Genomic DNA, 19,194 nt, shown 5'->3' with positions numbered 1-19,194 from the left:
TTCTTTTTCCTTTTCCAGAGATAGTGTTACATTATCTATTTTCCAGAGATAGTGTTACATTATCTAATCGAACAATTTTTGGTGTAACAGATCCCTAAGTCTTTCAGCTACCTAACATATATTTGTTTTCTGTATTTCCTTACCATTTTAGTTGATCTTTTCTGAACTTAATATACTTTGTAAATGTTTTTCTTAAAACATTGAAAACAACATCACAGATGTAGTTGGACTGAAACGGGTATTTTCAGATGATTGATTTTTTTTTTTGTGAAACAGGCAAACTTCGACTGTAGTGGCATCTTTAACAGTGACATCTCACTGCTGGCTGATATTGATCTTGAGGCCAACTAAAATCCCCAGGTCTATTTCACACAAATGATCATCAAATTTGGTCTCTCCCTATGCTGTACTTGCGAAATTGATAGTTTGAAGGTGAGTACTGGAGTTAGTGCATATTTCTGTTGAATTGAATCCTTTCGGTTTAGCCTTTTATCCTGGCTTATTGAAATCACTGTTAATCTTGATTTGGTCATCCATCCTATTGACTACTTGTTCTATTCTTTGTAAAATATTCACATTTTATAGATTTGCCTTCTTTATTCATTCAGAATAATATAAAGCTTCTTGCTTGTGGGAGAAGGTAACTGCAATTAGAGATAGCATCATGGAAGAGGTAAGTTTTGTCTTGTGTTTTGATAGAAATAACCCACTCCTTTCCCTCCTCCTGCTCCCCCTCCTTCCCCTCACCTCACCCCCATCCACTCCTCAGAGAAGGTCAGGCTTCCTATGGGGAGTCAACAAAGTCTGTCATATTACTTTGAGGAAGGACCAAGTGGCCCCCCCACCCCCATATCTAGCCTGAGAAAGGAATCCCTCCAAAGATAATGGACTCTGAAAAGTCAGATCAAGCTCTAGGGATGAATCCTGATCCCAATGCCAGTGGTCCCAGAGACTGCCCAAGTCACACTACTGTCACCCACATTCAGAGGGCCGAATTTGGTTCTATGCAGGTTCTCCTGATGTCAGTCTGGAGTTAGTGAGCTCCCACTAGCTCAGGTCAGCTGTTTCTGTGGGTATCTCCAAACTGGTCTTAAGCCTTTTGCTCATATTATTGCTCCTCACTCTCTTCGACTGGACTCTGAGAGCTCAGACCATTGCTGAGCTGTAGATCTCTGCATCTGCATCTATCAATTGTAACTAATTAATTTTCATTTATTTGAGGCAGTGTTTTGCTGCATAGGCCTAGCTGACCTTGAGCTGATAACAATTCTCCTCCCTCAGTCTCCAAAGTGGTGGGGTTAAAGTGTGTATCATCGCAGCTGGTTTCATTTATTGATAAGTTCGATGAATATGATTGGTTTACTGTCATAACCTCTACATAGATAAATATGCTTGGGACATAGTAGTAACCTTAACAATTATGGTAACTGCACTGTGAAAATGACCCTTTTGATAGCTAATTTTAAAAAGTACTTCATACCACCTATTTTGCTCAGAAAATTTATTTCCCAATCATAAGTTTACTTTTATGTTACCCCTCACACTTAAAGTGCAGTTGAATTTAATTGAGCGATTATTTACTTACTAAGCACTACACAAGGTACTGAAACATGATTGTGTAAAAGAAATATATTGTCAAATGGGCACAGACATTTAATCCCAGCACTCGGGAGGCAGAGGTAGGTGGATCTCTTTGAGTTCAAGGCCAGCCTGGTTTACAGAGTGAGTTCCAGGACAACAAGTGCTACACAGAGAAACCCTGTCCCAAAACAAACAAACAAAAAACAAAAAATAAAAGAAAGAATTATGGAAGGAAGGAAGAAAGAAAGAAAAAGAAAATATGCTGTCTGTCCTATAGTAAAGCTTCCTTTTTGCTGTGGATAAGAGGACAAGCAAGTGGGCAATTATACTAGAGTGTGACATGATATGGGCTCTGAATTATATTCCTTTTGTTTACTGATGGAGATGTTTACTAGTTCATACTGTGGAGAGGGGTGGCCAGGAAAAGTGACATTTTAGAGAGATAAGTAGGGTAAATGAGAATAAAACTGGTAAAGTGGCTGAATTGGAATATTTTAGGAAGAATTAATAGTCCATGTGAAGGCCTGAAGGAAAGACAAAAGATGGTATATTGGAACAACTAGAAGTAATTTCTCAGGCAACAGCAGAGAGTGAGAGTCTGAGAATTGCCTGATACGTCAACTTGGTTTTCCTTTTGTGTATGGAGTACCAAGTTTCCATCATACTCTTTTCCTCCCTAGGAAGCTGCTTTAGGAGACACATTGCTACTTGTTCATTGTGTCACTGCCTTTAAGGCAGGGATCCCCTTGTCCTGTGAGCTTAGTGCAAATGGTTGCCAAATCAATACAATTATGCAAGAAACTTTCTTTGTCCAAATTCCAATTTCTAAATTCTAATGTTTTCTTTAACGTATAGGATAAAATTTTCAGTTTCATATTTTGCACACAATATATTTTGATTATATTCTTTCCCTTCTACCAACTTCTCCCAGATTATTTGACCTCTCCATCTACCCAACTTCATGTTCTCTTTCTCACTCTCTCTAAAACAAAAACAAAAATATTTTTCTTTGTTATTAGATTTTTAAAATACAGTTTTATAAATTGGACTCCTGACTCAATGTTTCTAAGCTGTTTGACCCTGGGAAAGAGGCTCATTCTTTATAAACCTTGATTCTGCTTACCTTGTGAAAATAAAACCTGTGTAATTGCTTTATAGCAAAAACAACTGTATTGTAATTAAAAACATATGACAGGTATAGCTATGTTGTGCATGGACACTAAATATATTAGTGTTAGTGCTAAGGATCTGGCTTTTATAGCAAATGAAGTAAATTAATTTTAGAATTTGGCTCTTTGCAAAGGATTTAAAAGAATGCAGATCTTTGTAGTACCGATGAGACGATATTGTTAAGGAGACTTAAAATGTCTGTGTGAGATATGACCTAATGACTGGGTTCACAAGAAACATGACTACAAGGAAAGATTCTGAAATGTGAATAGATGCCTTAGGCACATGCGTTGAAGTACTCATTCTGTGAATTGGGTTATTTCGGGGAGAAAATTCTTATGTTCAGTTTTAAACTCTGAGATTTTTCTTTCTCTAAGGCTTCTGTTTTTCCTCTTATATAGTAGATCTTTGAGGGTCTGAAGCCCTATTAAAGCTGGCAAGCATTGTAGCTAGACTTAGATTGCAGGGATGCTAGGAGGTAGATATACTTGCATTTGTACTCAAGTTCTAAGCTATGTGCCTCAAAGAAAAGACAGAGAATTCCTTTACTTTACATGATAAGCTATTATAGACTACACTAATAATCACAGCTAAGGTTTTTCAAGTACTTAGTGTATGCCAGGTACACTATGTCTGTGATATCATTAAACCTGTACTTGAATTTAATAGACTGTCTACCATAATTAGTAGCCCCATTTTAGAGGTGAAAGAATTAAGACTGACAAATGACCATCTTATCCAAGACTCCACAACTGAGAAGTGGCAAAGCTAAGGATTTTCCAGCCTTCTTTGATATTAAATCTACTATTGGTAATCATGCCAGCAGAATGGATTATGGGGAAAGTGTAAAAACCTCAGTCAAGAAATCAAGGAAATCCTCCTGAAAGGCATAGACTTTACATCCAAACAGACCATGTCCAGTCTTTGATAGATAATTTAGAAGGCTTGTGACCTGGGGGTAAAATCCTTAATGCCCCTGACTGCCCTTTGACAAATCTATAAAATTAAGGTCCTGTTGTATACTTTGCAAGGTTCTTGTGAGGACCTAATGCAACAAATTAAACAGAATGTCTAATAGAGAGCACAGCAGATCACATGGACAGAATAATGGTCCCTGTTTTGGTAATTAGAAATGGTCCAATTATATTATTTAGTTGTCAGTTGTTCTGGGGATAGGATTAAAACAACCGCAAGTGACTCTTTAAACAGGACTAACAGTGTGTGGCTTCTACCTTAAGTCTTAATGGCAGTAATAGAAATTGATATTCCTGAGTTGTGGTATCAACCTAAACTCAATTAAAGTGCCACATAGTATTACTGCCCCCCATAATGTTTGAACACTTCTGGACCAGATGACAGTTTCCATGGCTTTCTTTCAGAGTATCTCACTCCACACATGGAAATAGAGCTGTAGTGCAGAGGCAGCTAAGAGATGCTTCCATATATACTCAGAGAGAAAAGTGTATCCTTAATTTGTGTCCTATTAACAACACACCACTATTTGTGCAGTAAAAGAAATTCCTGATACACTTACACTGTACACTATTTGTCAGAAACTTGAACTACAGAGAGAAGCTGAGTTCAATTTCTTTGAATTCAATAGCAGCAAACCTGCTTATTTTCATCTTTTTGTCTGGGAAAGTCAATTCTTTAGTACAGTGCATTTTCCACACAACCAGGGTGTGTTGTTTGTGTTTCAGTGTTGAATTTTCATCTCCTTGCTTTTCATCAGAATCAATTAGAAAGCTACAATCATGAAAATAATGAGAGCGGATACATGGTTCAACCCGTCTGTATTATGAGTAGCTTGCCATTCAAATAAAACTTCAGGGTTAATTTCTTTACTCACAATTTACATTTTTCCCTCTTTGGCCCTACATATGCTGAGAAATACTATTGTCACACAGTCCCGCATCGCATGCCTCACATGTCCTCTGAGGTTTGAATATGATGAATAAAACAAAAGAGAGAGAGAAAGAGCCACGAGTAAAGGTTCCAGAGGAAAGAATCTCAAGGTGATTCATGCAGCTGAGCCCTGGAGAAAGAATCTGGCTTCCACATGCACAAACATTCACAATTACTTGAAAAAATATCAGAGTCAAGGGTATCTGTAAAATAGGATGAGGAAACTTACATCTCTACTAGCCAATAAAGGGGATTGGAACAATGTGAAATTATTTTCCCCTGTTGACATTCATCCCTAATAAGTTATGTGTCTCATTTCTCAATCAGGAGTTCATTCCTGAAAACAGAAAGTATATTATCTAACATAGAAAATAGTTTATTTGTGAGGCTTGAAGTACATAATACTTTTGAGTACCTCACCCAGTACTGAACCAAGCATATGCTCAATAAGTTTAGGAATCCAATTAAGAGGAGCATTTTACAGGAATATCATTATGTTAAGAGCTGATTAAGAAGCTTAGGGTATGATTTTGGTCCTTAAAGCTTTTCATGCACTGGTGGGCATGAGACCCACACCCAACAAAGAAAGAAGCTGCAATATTGGAAAGTGTAGGAAAATGCTAAATGATGAACCTGATCAATGAGGAAATAAGCTGGCTGTCATTGCTCAGTATGTATGCATGCTATTTATACCTCATAACAATTATATAAGGATGATGCTATAATAATCCCCATTTTGCAGATGGGGAAACTACAGATGCAGAGTGACTTTGTCCTAGACAGAGTCTAGAATTTTTCTCTCTGTTCCAAAGTCTATATTCTTATGACATGCACTCTACTTGTTTTTATGAACAAACATTCGGAGAGCCCCTTCACTCCTCTGCATCACTCATGATTTGCTCTGTTTCTCGTTGAATTTTTACATATAATATATTATTATTGTATAGAGGTTAGGATCAAAGACTGTGGTTCCTAAGTTTATGAAGTTCAATTTCTCTCTCCCCACTATCTGATTACCCTTTGGGAATCCATTAGTCTCTCTGTTTCCAATGAATATATACAATTAACTTATAGAACTGCCTAGTATACTGCAAATATATGTGGTTGCTATTTATTTTATTTTTCAATCCATATAAATCCTTTTGAAGGAATGAGGATGTATGTGTAGGCATATTCACTTTATCAATGAAGGGAGACTTTGAAAGATGAAATTTCTGGAAAGTTGCCTGGATTGTGAATTCGAGAGCTGGCATTCAAGTCCAGGCTTGTCTGATTTCTAACTTGATTTTATTTTCCTTATTGTGTACTATGCTTGCCTACTTGTGACAGTTGCTCAGGAAAGGAAAAGGTCTGTGTCAGCTGAGGTGATGTGATTGGAAAATTTTTTTGAGGATGTCACTAAAGAAAAATGTGAAGAAGAATATGTGTAAGAAGCCTGGACAAAGAAAGAAGGAGTGTGTTGAGAGGCTGAGAGAGACCCAGACACCTCTCCTTTCAGAAGAATATGAGGGTGTGAGGAAATCCAGCTCTCCATTAGTGACATGAAAGCAAGTGCAGGCCTGTTCAAAGAAACTGGCTTTCTGGAGCCACGACAGAGGCCTTGAGGGCAGGAGGCAGCCCTCACCTTCCCTAGAAGAGAAAGCCTGAGGAAGGTTACAAATAAATGTGAAAGTAATCTCCTGGCAAAAGGTGCCTGGAATCAGAAACCCCAGCAGCCAGCAAGCAGGTCTGGTCTGCTTCTGGCTGGTTCCTCCAGTCACATACCTAACAGACAAACTGGCCCTTGAAACACCAATTTAGGAAGAAATGAATCCAGTGGCTTAATTGAAAATTTATAAAAATATGCACAATTATAAGTCCATTACATTGTGAGGCACAGCGTGTCGCCCCCCCCAAGAATGATCTAGCTTCCTTCCCTACATGGTGGAGTCTCCGGGGGCTATCTCAGCTGCTACTGCTACTTCTCATTTCCTCCATTCCTAAGTCTCCAGTGGTGTGACTTGGGAAGCCAACCATGTCCTTTTTGTAAAGGCTGCCAATTGGCCTATGTGGTTGGTAAGCGTTGCTGATTTATGCCTGGGAATCTGTTTAACTGGGGTTTCTGCCTGCCTGCCTGAAACTTCCAGTGGTAATAGCCCTCCTAATTAACTATGTTATTCTTTACCCTTCTTTCTCAGAGCTTCTTTTGAAACTCTCCCAACTTCAGATGACTCAGATTTTAGAGAAGCTTTTTTTTTGTTTTGTTTTTCCCTGGGAGGAATTTACTTTAGGCTTGGTCCAGTTGTTCAAGTCTCACATCAGCACCTGCACTGCTGCACTTTGTACTGAATCCCAGAGTTCCTGTAGAGAATTGTCTCCATGTATCACAATTACACACATTCTTGAGCTAAATGACTTTAGAAGAACCCACTGAGAAAACTCATTGGTGCAAGAGCTTATAAATGGACTTAATTTACCCTGCCTAAACTAAGTGTACCTGTGCCTGTTAACTCTTAAAGGGGTGGTATGCTGAGCTACAGCAGTGAGATGCAGAAATAATTCTCTGAGAACCATAGGAGGAAATTCAGAGTTGGTTTGGCAAAGTAAATGCTATCTTGCATTTGTGAGATGCAGTTGGGAGCTGTTTTGACATAAATTAAGAGATGACACTTATACTGGCTTCTCAAGGCATGATTCATTATCTGTGTGCAGCCACATCATTTATATATCAGAAGGGATGCTGCTAACTTCAGGATTCTCCGCAGCCATATGGCAAGAGGCAACACAGATCTTAATATATGTATGTCAGCATATTTTCCCATGGTTCCTTGTCAGTGAATGGATAAAGTGGGGCTTGTTCAATTGTAATGAGAAGATCAGAAAAAAACGAGTGAAGTGCCTTATTTGGGTCTTGGTAACATGGAAGAGTAAGATAAAATTGATTTCCAAGCAGGAGAGGTCTGCACTGATTCTTTAGGGGTTAGTATTTATGGTCTACTTGTTTTCTTTTAATATGGCTCTTGTCACCCTATGTGCTGATAACATGAATCAAATGTTTTACATTTTTTGCTTTACAATCTTTACATTAATTTGTTGTTTTGATTCATTCCCATACAGGCAGAAATATGTCAAATGTTTATATACTCTGGCTTATCCATCTCTTTACTTTTGGTTTCCATTGGCAGATCAGCAAAATGTGTGTTTATTGGCAGGAGTCATATTGTATCAAGTAGAAAGATTAAATGAGGAGGTGCAAAAAACCCAAACCATTGTCTACTTTTCAAATAAAATAAATTGTGAAGCAAGGGCATTTGGAGGAATTCTGGGTGTCTATGAGGGTAATTTAATTTGGAGACCATGATTTACCATAGCAGGAGACATGTATGTATGATTTTTTTTCACATCTGGTCTTGGTCAGTTGTTTGAATGTAGGAAAATAGAAAGTAGGGTGTTAGAATGAATAAAGACTAAACAATTGCAAGATTATTCTGGTAAAATAAGCAACATATTTGAACATAAAAGAATGTTTGAATAATGGATCATGGACTTAAGACTAGGGAGGAAGGAAAATAAAACAAAAAATGGATCAATTGATTGACTTCTGTGGTTTGAATATGAAATTTCTCATATAGATGAATGTATTTGAACACCTGGCACCTAGTTAGTGGTACTATTTAGAGCTATTATGGAAATTTTAGAAATTGCAACTTTGCAGAAGGAAATACACCACTGGGGATCAGCTTTGAGTTCTTATAGCTTTAGCCCACTTCCTATTTTTCTTCTCTGCTGTCTATGTGAGGGTAAAATGTGATCAACCAGAGTCCTGCTGGGTGTGAAAGACTGATCGAGTGTGGTTCCAAAGACCAAAGATATGTGTGAGTGGTGTAGAGTTTAAGAGAAGATAGTGATGAAGAATAGCAGAAAAACTATTGTTATCCTTTCCAGGGTAGATATCTATAAGAGAGTGTGAAGCAGTACTACAAATGTTAGGGTAACTAATTTTTAAACTAATCTACCTGCTTTAATACCCCATACAGAGACTTCCATATGAAGTCAATGTAGCATAGGGAAATGATTTCATGGTTTGTGAGAGCCTCTTTGGAAAAAAAAAACGAGTTCCATGTTCATTCTATAAACTAATACAATGATTATCATTGCAGTCGTTGACGTAGAGTGTAAGAGAAGAGGCATTTTGCAATTGTTTTGCATGCCATTCCTGTGGGATAAGGAAATTCAATCATTACCATTTGCAAAAAAAATGTAGAGACAATGGTTCTGTGGCCAGATTGAATGCAATGTTATTGATTTTATTCTTTTTAATTGGCTATCACGTTCTAATTGGATCATGATGTACAAGCTGCTTGAACCTCCCAAGGGAATTCTCAGGAATCCAGACTGCATAGTAGTGATAAATGATAACTTTAGTAACCTTGCTTCCTTACTAAGGGCAGTCATTGGTCAACTCTAGAACTAAATGGCCTTTTCATTTTAGTTTCACCTAAGAACTTTCTGATATTTGCAATGTTAGTGATTTTGATCATTAGAACACACTGGCATATAATTTATATTTAATTTTAAGACACTTTCAGCTAAATATACTGTAAGTACAGATTATTGAATGATGTTCATTTATATTTGATTTATATATGATAGTATTTTCCATTCTGCTTATTTGTACACCTTCAAAAATAAGGTATTTCATCATGTTTGAAGCATTCCATGATGGTGTCTAGGTAGACTTTTCTGTTCCCACATTTCACCACTGATTTGATAACCAATAAAAGACTGGAACACTAGTAGGATCAAACTATTTTGGAACAATAGTAAACAAGACTTGTGTGTACTTACGATACTGGCATATGTATAAAGAATGCTGGTATACAGTGTTTCCTTTAGAGGTTTCTCTGTGGCTGGCAATGAATAAAGGTTGTTTATTATTATTATTATTATTATTATTATTATTATTACTATTATTATTATGTTTAATCTCATCCCAGATAAAAACATGCTTTTTTCCATTTCCCAGAATGTTTTGTTTTTGTTTCTCATTTACCATGGTAGTAATTTAGATGAGAATATAAACCTCACAGAATATTTGCTAATTTCCTTTGTAGTCACATGATTTAAACTACCAGCAATGAGTATTGTTAAGACTTTAAGCTACACGTGCTACAAGGAAAGGATTTTGCTTCTAGTATGGTCTCATTGTAGAGCAGGTGCTGTCTTGCATGGCTGATCTCAACAAGTGAAAAGAAGGCCAATGAGATTGTGGCTGCTCTCCACTGCAATGGCCTTGTTTAACCTATAAATTGCTTAGTCTGCACTCAGACACTATAAGGAGTTCTATTTAACAGATGCATCTTGAATCTTGAGAATCCATTTTGGAGGACTTCATAGTTGAAGGTAGACAATAAAACCCATCAAACAGCCTCTTATTTGGTCCTTCTTCTCATTTTATGGCAGCTAATGTTCTGGGAGTTTGTGGTAAGGTAATATTTTTCTTAATTTTTTCTCTTCAATAAGTGGCAAGAATCCATCAGGTGTGCTCTGAGGGTTCTACTCCCCAGTTCCCTCGAGGAAGTCTCAGATATGACTGTGACAGATGCCCACAGAAGCCCTCAGATAGGGGAAGATGAGGCGCCTCTTCACACCTCTCTGTAGTTTCTCACTTGCTCAGGAATGCTTCCGTGAACACCCGCAGCCCATCTGTTCCTCCACCAGCCCCATAAAACAGCATTATTAATAGCATGTTTCTCTTACATTTTCTTTGTGGCAAATCAGTTTAAGATTGCTGACTTCTCTTTCTCAGGTATGTTATATGAGCACTAGAAACATAATATAAATATTGTTTCCCATGGAATTCCATCTTGGGAATACATTCAGCAATAGTAGTGTACTCATTGCTTTCAGATCATGACATGTGTTGGATGGAAAACAGTAATGAAAACTCTTGTGTTGTTCATATACAGAGGTATTAAGGTAAGAATTTGATTGCATCTGGTGGACCTGAACCATTGTCAGTAAGTTCTATTCTGGAAGAAAAGAGGTGTCTTGAGCTGTACAAGTATGGCTGATGGGCTGAGTCAGAATACGTGCTTTAATGACCACAGACTTAATGGATCCTGAGGTCTTTAGATCTGTATTTTGATCCTTTACCAGAACTCAAATAAATGCTGAATTTGACCATTATTTGTGTTTTCAAATAAACCTGTACCTCTAAGTCAAGTTTATAAGATACTACTTTCTGTTCCTTTTTACCCTTCAATGATAGCTATTGGCTATTTGTTTCCCTGTCTTGATTCTTTGTGAATGTTCCCATTTCCATAGATCCTAGGGGAGTTTCACTTTTATCCTGCAATACCCTGGTACATCCAGACTTTTATCTCCTGGATTTATTTTATTTGGCTTTCTAAAAAGAATAAAGAATATTTCAAGTATAATAATAGTCTCAAAATCATAACTTTCTTTGATAAATTGATGTATTCTACAACCACAGACTGTTAGTGTTACTCGTACAACTTTACTAAAAGCTCCCAAATTGGATGTGTGCTTTTTTTAATCTTCTCAATCACACTGGCGGTATCTCATTGTCATTGTCACTCATTCACCATGCTAGTTCTGTAACATCTCTCACTCTCACATCTTTATGGTTTTAAGCTCTTTTCCACTCATTTCCTGATTCTTAAAGTTCTTGAGAAATTATTAAAATTGGCTGACCAGGCTCAAAGTTAGCGAAATTGTCTTTTGTGAAGCTGAATACAAATGCATATATTTGTTTCAAATTCCCTGTTAATGTTCTTTTACTTAAAAGTCTTTCTAATTGTCTATTCTTTTCCATTGCCATCATTTGGGTGTGTTATCAAATCTTTATTCCCTTTCTATAATATGATCTTGATTGTACTGCTACACTATCTTTCTCCTCTCCTCAGAAAAATTTTAAAAATTATATGTTCCATAGGCACCATCTATGTAATATGACCAGCTGCTTCAAACTCCAGTCACCTTGACTTCCCCATGATAATGGACTGTACCCTTAGAATTGTTAATCAAAATAAGCCCTCCTTTACTTAAGTTGTGTCTGTCTTGGAAGGAAAGTAACTAAGGCAATTATTTCTGGATGATTGGTAGCATCATTTGAGATATTGTTTTAGGGAGACTAAAGAGTTTTTATAAAATTATGAATAGTTTCTGACTTTGTGGCCTCATTAGTATTTTCTCATTGTGATGTATTTTCTAATACTGTTTTTAAAAGATGGATCAGATTTTGATTAGAATAATCATTACCATGGAAATGATGCTTCATTAAGAATTATTTACTTTGATGCCATGCCTAGTTTTCTGTTTAGCGACAAACTGATGAAGCTTTAGGCAGCCTCTGGGTAATAGCCCTACACCTTTCAGGTATTGAGACCACAGAAGTCTCCGTAAGTATTTTCAATCACACTGGTGCTATCTCATGCCTTTGATATTTATCATTGAAACTTTAATTGTTTCTGACAAAGAATGTTAGTAAGCAGCACCTAAGGAATTCTTTTTTTTTTTTACTAAACTTCCAGATGACTCTTTACCTTCATTTCCCCCCATTTCTTCTGTTTATTACACAGACTCTTTTCTCACACAATAGATCCTGATTATAGTCCCTTACTACTCCTCCAAGTAGTTCCCTACCTCCCCTTTCCTCAAGATCTACTCCTTTCATGTGTCTCATGAGAAAGCATTTTCTAAGAGATAAAAATCAAACATGTAAAAAAAAACATAGTAAGACAAAGCAAGAGCTATCATATCCAAGTTGAACATGGCAACCCAACAAGAGGAAAAGTGTCCCAAGAGCAGGCACAAGAGTCAAAGATGCACTTGTTCTCACAGTGGAGAGTTCCATACAATACGAAACCAATAGCTATAATAAGTACACAGACCTGGTGCAGAACCATGTCAGCCTCTTGCTTGCCATTTCAGTCTCTTTGAGGTCATATGAATCCTGATTAGTTTGAAGATATTTTGTTAAATATTAAAATGGCCACACCAACTTATATCTTATGTTCATTTGCTTGGAATATCTTTCCCAACCCTTTACCCTGAGGTAATGCCTATCTCTGACGTTGAAGAAATATGTTTCTCAGCTGCAGCAGAAAGATGGATCCCATTTTTACCTCTATGTTAGCCTGTGTCTTTTGTTGGGGAATTAAGACCATTGTTATTGATAGATATTAATGATTAATGATTGCTGATTCCTGTTATTTTGTTTTGTTGTTGTTGGTGTTGTTTGTGTGTGTGGGAGTTGGTGGAGACATGTTGCCCTGGCTGTTGTTGATTTTGTACCTATCTCTCTCTCTCTCTCCGTATATATATATATTCTCTACCATTTCCTCTGTGCTAGACCTCTTTCCAAACCTGTATTGACTCCCTTTATCAAGGCATCTCTCTCTTGCCCTCTTCTATTCCTCCCCTGTCTTATTTCTCCTTCTCGCTTCTCCTCTTTCCATCTCCCCTGCCCAGTGCTCCCAATTTGCTCATGGGTTCTTGTCCCCCTTCCCTTCTTCGGGGGACCATGAGTAATGAACAAAAACCAACCCAACAAAGACAAATTCACACTGCCAGAAGTGTTGATTTTGTTTTTATGCTGTTGTCTTGGTACATGAGTTTGGGATGATTATATATCTAGGTGCTTATTTCTGGATTTGTCTTTGTTGGTTTTGTCTTTTGTTCCTTTCTTCTGTTTCATCTCGATTTTAGGCAGGTGTGATGACTGTGTGTTGCCTGTTTTTCTGGCCATGCACAGTTGATGTGTTCACAGAGAATGTCTGATGGTGCTGGAGGCTGGGGTACTGGATTGAGTTGGTAGAAGGAAGGTTGTATTAGAAGGTGGTAGGATGCAGTCAGAGAGGCTAGGGAGACCATAGCATGTTTCCTGTTGCAGATCTGGGCATGAGACTGGGGGCATTGGCTCTCAGGAGCAGTAGGAGAGGTGTGGGTATGTCGTCAGCCTCTTTGTTGCTCTGAGAGAAGAGGCCCTCAGGTTAGCAGGGGTATCTGGTAGGGTTGGAGTCTGGGACAAAGCAACAAATTTGGGGAGGAAGGTTAGAAGGGAAACATTGGTGGGATCCACAGAACATGAGTGGGGGAGGGGGCAGGGGAGGCTGCCAGGGGTGTTCTGTTGCAGAGCAGGTGATGAGACTGTGCAATAGGTCTGGGGAACAGAGAGAGAGGAGAATGTCTGAGGGGTGCCTGTCTGTTTTTCTAGTAGGTGTGACCTGTGGTTGAGCAGGGGTTGTCTGCTATAGTTGGGACCTGGAATAACGTGACCAAGGTCGGGGGATTAGGAGAGGATGGTCTGTGGGGGAGATGTGGGCAGTGGGAAAGAAAGGCTGCAGTTGGTTTATGTTGCAACAGTAGGGATGAACCTAAGGAACTGGATTTGGAGGGAAGCAGTGAGTGGTGAGGGTCTTCAGTTAGGTCACCGGGTTCTTTGTTCCGCCTACCTGTTGTGTTCTAGGTAAACGAGACTCTGTTCTTTCTTTTGGTCCAAATCAGCTCCTAAATGTTTTAAATCTATTTTTGTTGTGTGTGTGTGTGTGTGTGTGTGATCTTTCTATCTATGTATCATCTATATTATGTTGTAGTAGAGTATCTGTCAAATCTTAGTGTGCATATGTCAAAGCTTGTGTTTTGTGCTCTGCATTTTTGAAAAATACCAGGTTATTCTGACATTGCTGTTTGTTTGATCAGGGTGCCAGGGTATAACAGATTATGGTGGTGACCCATCCATTTTTTTTGACCTTCTACTTTCTATACAAAATTATGCTTACTACTAAAACCATTTCCTATCTATCTGAAGTACTTTTCTCTTTTGACAGAGGAAGGGGTTGATATTGAAAAGGCTGGAAGTGTGTAAGTACATGTATGCTCCATAAGTTATCTAGATTGTTAGATGCCATCTATGATAATTTTATAGATCCTCATAGAGGAACAGTAGGCTTCAATGCAAATAAAATGTACTGAATTGGGAACCAAAGTTACAACTCAGATTTCAAATGGTGTGTGCTTGAGGGAATACTTGTTTTTGATGCAATGCAAGCCTGAAGTATCCAAGCAATAATGCCCCTTGAAACATCCTTCAACTAATATCTGAAAGGAATTTTGTTCATACACATTTCAGTTTCCTTTATCTTTCAGTTTCTATGAATATCTCTAGAGTTCCACAACAATTTGAATTTCCCTTATCATCTTGAGTTAGCTGTTTCTTTTTCTTTTATTCCTTTCATCACCCTTTTGCTTTTTAAATTAGTGTTTCTTGGGAGTTACTTGATTTCCCCCCTCAGGATGTATTCCTTCTGTGAAATTCAAACTAAGAACTTTGCTAGAGATAGCTTTTTTATTTTGTCAGCCTGTTTAATTAGGAGATACACCTTTAACATTAAATACTATTGTATTTGACTTGATTTGACAAATCATGGTAATTGAAGATTCATAGGTTTGATTTTAACATGACTGAAGATAAGTCAACATATGAAGAGCATAAGGGATCTGGAAATTTAGTTAATTATTTGCAGCAATTTTGAACAGTGGCTTCCAGTATTGCTATATTTCTTTTTTGTTGTTATTTTTCGAGACAGGGATTCTCTGTGTAGCTTTGAAGCCTGTCCTGGAACCAGCACGTGCAGACCAGGCTGGTCTCGAACTCACAAAGATCCATCTGCCTCTGCCTCCCGAGTGCTGGGATTAAAGGCATGTGCCAACACTGCATCACTGCTGGCTATTGCTATATTTCTAATCAGTTTCAGAATTTCACTTCATGCAGAATTGTTTGTGAAGGCGCTTAAGCTCAAAGTAATGATTAATTTTACATACCTAAACTCTGTGTGCTTTATGTTAACAAGGTACTCATGAATTGATCACATTGTACATATTAGAAAAAATAAAATACTAAATGAGTATTTAAGGATAACACTGGCTATTGGAACTGTCACTAACAAAGGTGACTTTTGTACTAAAAATCCCATTTGAGTCCCAATTTAGTACTCAGTTGTCACTGAAGTCACTAGCAGTGCAACTGTATAGCATTGTCTTTGGACAGCTTCTTTAGTCTAATAGGAGTTCTATCGTTAAACATGAACATTCTGCAGAGGGTTTCTCTAACTCTGTGTGTTTCAGAAGCTCATTGAGGCTTTCTCTTGTGTTTGAGGTTGAAAGTGGTAGGCTACCATGTTTTGAATTGAAAACCACACCTTTTTTATTACTTTTTTTTTTTTTACTAAGGGTGACATATAAAGGTCGGTGCTCAGGTTCTTATTTTGACTATCAATACTGACGTAGTAAAATTGTGTGGATCCATACCTTAAGACTTTCTGTATGACAATGTCACACAAAAGTTGTGATGTTAAGACTGTGCTTTATATTATACTTCTCCAGTTTTTCAAGGAGTAGTTTATTTTATGTAAAATACATTTATATTTTAAATGCACAATTTAAATAAATTGAATAGTGAAGCTGATAAAGACTACATATTAGTCTGGTCTGTATAAAACAATACCACAAACAGTGTAGCTTATAACCAACAGTTATTAGATAATATATTAAAGCATTGGCTGGTTCTAAGTCCTGTAAAGTCATTCTTGCTGCATCCTCACACATTTGAAGGGACAAGAGAGATCTCTGGGGCTTCTTTTACAAGGGTACCAATCTCACCCATGGGAATCTGACCTTATGACCTTTAAAAGAACTTTTGTTGTTAGTATTTGAACATATGAATGGGAGTGTGATGTCACACTCAAACCACAGTAAGATGAACACGAATTTGAAGAAGTGTCTATCCTCCACATACTACCACTGTAAATTAAGCCTTGGAATAGTAAGATTAATCCATATTAGAGTCAAAGTCATGGGCCATTTAGACTTCTTTTCTGGTAATTATGTATCTAATTTTACAAATAGCAGATTTACAAACTCTAGGAGGTTTATCAAGAGCTTACCTCTAAACTCATTCTTTTCTTCTCCCTCTCATACAGGACAAAGTAAAGAGTAAATTTTTGGGTCTGGACAACATCCCTTAAAATTGTATCTGTATACTCTTTTATGTACTTAAGTTGTATGTTACATATTCATTTCTCCAATATTCCAAAGACATTTTAATTTCAACAATAAGAAACAGTCTTATTATCTGTTCTAATTTTGAGTGTCTTGGAAAGAGATTTCCCAAGCTACTTTTATTAGTGACCTCATGATTAACCTCAAAACTTGATTAATTCGCCAGAAACTGTGCTACATTATAGATTCATATGTCGATGGACAAGGTTGCTAATCCCTTGATTTCTGCCTCATGTGAAACCTGCTGCTGCTATTTGTTGAGTGATTGTGTTAACACCCTACCAGACGTGCATCCCCTCAGTCTCCCTTTTCATCAGTTTAGGTTTTTCGGTTGAATGGAACAGCTTTCAAAAGACTATTCAGAGTCTCCCTGTTTCTTGTGTTCTTAGGCTGGCTCGTTGTTAAGCTTCTCATAAAAGCACACAATTTTCAGAAAGCCCATAAAGGAGCTTCTTCCTGGTCCATGTGCAGGCGTTCCTTACATCACCAACTTCAGGATTTGATGACTATTGTGTGAATTGAAATGAGAGGCATGTCTTTCTTTCATTGATTTTTAGGACACCCTGAACAGAGGCCAATTACCTATGGAGAATGGCTGTCCAATTGGCTTGTTACCTAGGGCAAATGCTTAAATTTATTTGGAATACCAATGTACAGAATACCATTTCCCACTGTATTGAAAACACCACTCTATATTGCTAAATAAGAGATACAGGATTTAGTATCTTTATGACCTATAAATCCAATGCATGGCTTGTGTGAGAATTATGATTTCAGCTTATCTTCAGTGTGAAGCTATAGCATAGAAATTTGGTATACATGTAAGTAATGGTTCTGGGGCTTTCTTCATTGTCTGATATAGATGAAGGAACAAAGATTAAGGAAGGTTCTTAAGAACACATTAAAAGATCAACTTATTGAGCACACAATCACATAACTTACTTTTCATTTTTTAAAATAATCTCACTAAATAAACAAAATTTTTGTACCTATTTTACCACTTCTACGTCTAGATCTGTTGCCGGGCACATTTTGAAGAATAACTATTTGTTTTAAATTACGTTTAAAATACTCAAATAACCAAGCAAAAAAATTCCACAAACACCACATAAGGCGTACTTCTGCTCTTTCTAATACCACAGATCCCCCCTGCTCTCCTTGTAGGTCACTGTGGCTTCCTCTAATAAGAAGCTATTGATTGGCTATGTTACAAAGAATAGAAGCAGCAAAGTAGTGCTGAATAGGGTTGAGAGGAGGAGACTGAAGGAGAGCTGTCTCTTTTTGGAATGCCAGTAATAAACAATGTGATCACTGTTTTTGAAAGAGTTCAGAGAAAATAAGAGAAGAGCATGATCTGGGGCAGTGACCCTTTATGAATGCCAGGAAATGTTTCCCAAAATGATGAATTACCATGATTTTATATTACAGCGTGTATTTGTCAGAATTTGGTCATTTTACTGCTCCAAGAATAAAAAAACCACTACCACAAGAAATTGCCTTTTTCTGTGAGCAAGGATGTGCTCAGCAGTATGAGCAAGTACAATAAAGGCATGACCTTTAGGTAGCTTCATTCCTTACAGCAGCCAAACAGACACATCACCTAACCAAGACTGTTTCTCCACGCTGTTGTGATTAGACACGGGTCTGATTAATAACAGGAATTGTTACACACTAATAAATCCATTCAACTCTGTCAGCTGAGGAAGAGCAAGGCAATACTTTGGCATAGTTATAGCCAATATTCCTTCCTAATATAAAGAAAAGAGATTTTAATCAAGAAACAGAGCTGATTAATGAAGCAAGAAATACAGAAAAGAGGAAAGATTTAAATGTTGTATACTGTTTAATTTTTAAAAGGTAAGGGGTTTGATGGGGAGGATTTTAGAACATGATTAACAGCTGAGAGATGGCAGAGCAGTACTTTTATTTACACTTTCTTATGTTGTAGACTAAGAATGTTTTTCTGAAATTAAATAGCAACCCTCATGAAATAAAAAAAAGCTCAAAGCTGATATTTTCCCATGTGTCACATGAAATAAATGAGGGCTTTTATGTTACCAGGCATGTCAACACATTTTTCCTCCATTGGTAAATTTTTGTTAGGTAAATTAAATGTTCTAAGCGGGTACAATATCAGGGCAGAATTCACCAAGGCCATTAATCTTCATGCTTCAAGGTGGTCAATTCTTTGTTGAAGTGTTTAAACTAGAACATTTCCCCAGTGGATTCATGCCTTTCCAGAAACATTTCTCATCCCTTTGGAATTTGCCACAGTGGGATACTGCCACATTTTCTTTATCCCTTTTTTACAGGCTGGAATTTTTTGCTTACTTGTTTATTTTTCTTACCAATGACACTGTCAGTTTTGCTAAGTTATGGATCACATCACTGAAGTTCACTCTTGAATCCCCAGAGTGCAGGCACTGAATACTTATTCACTGAGTGACTTAACGTTTGACCATTGCGTGTACTGGC

Source organism: Mesocricetus auratus, unplaced genomic scaffold (assembly GCF_017639785.1).
Source record: "Mesocricetus auratus isolate SY011 unplaced genomic scaffold, BCM_Maur_2.0 Super-Scaffold_100003, whole genome shotgun sequence".
Taxonomy (NCBI): Eukaryota; Metazoa; Chordata; class Mammalia; order Rodentia; family Cricetidae; genus Mesocricetus; species Mesocricetus auratus.
This window is presented reverse-complemented; position numbering follows the sequence as displayed.